The sequence below is a fragment of the Macrosteles quadrilineatus genome, unplaced genomic scaffold (assembly GCF_028750875.1).
Source record: "Macrosteles quadrilineatus isolate MER2022 unplaced genomic scaffold, UCM_ALF_1.0 Scaffold_3__2_contigs__length_128488019, whole genome shotgun sequence".
In the NCBI taxonomy this organism is placed as follows: Eukaryota; Metazoa; Arthropoda; class Insecta; order Hemiptera; family Cicadellidae; genus Macrosteles; species Macrosteles quadrilineatus.
The window spans coordinates 99,287,461-99,288,046 of record NW_026542596.1 but is presented as its reverse complement, the minus strand read 5'-3'; positions in this window follow the sequence as shown (position 1 = coordinate 99,288,046).

The window sequence follows — 586 nt, the reverse complement described above, 5'->3', positions numbered from 1 at the left end:
ATTCCACCAATACTTTCAAATTTCAAGAGAAGCAATTAGCAAATCGAAATCATAATCATATCACGTTAAGAGAAAAAAAAGAAGAAGACAACGCGTCAATATCCTTTGAGTTTGGAAATATAACGGAAAGCGGAAATTACCGTGCCACTGATTTAATCAAAGAGGCCACCGTTGAATATTTGTAATATTGTTTTAGTTTTACGTAATGAAAAGCAAAAGTAAATACTCGTTTAATAGAGCCTTGTAACTTTTGAATAAGAATAAGAATATTTATTTTCCTTTTAACAAATTAGGAAGCAAAATTAAAGTTGTCTAAGTCATAAAGTCATTTATTCAGCAAAATTAACATAAAATGCATTAGTTACGTCAAAAACAAAATAAAATACTGTAAAAAAATCTCTTAAATTAAAACTGTCAACGGTTCTAGGGTCCGGATGGTTGTCGGTAGCGTGTTGGATAATTTTATAGCTAGAGATGGGATTATCTGTAACATTAAGAAGGACTACAGTTCTAAAGTTAAAAGAGCAAGGAAAGATTATAACGCTAGCTTCATCATGAGGTCCTCAAACACCTGTAAGGCTGCTTG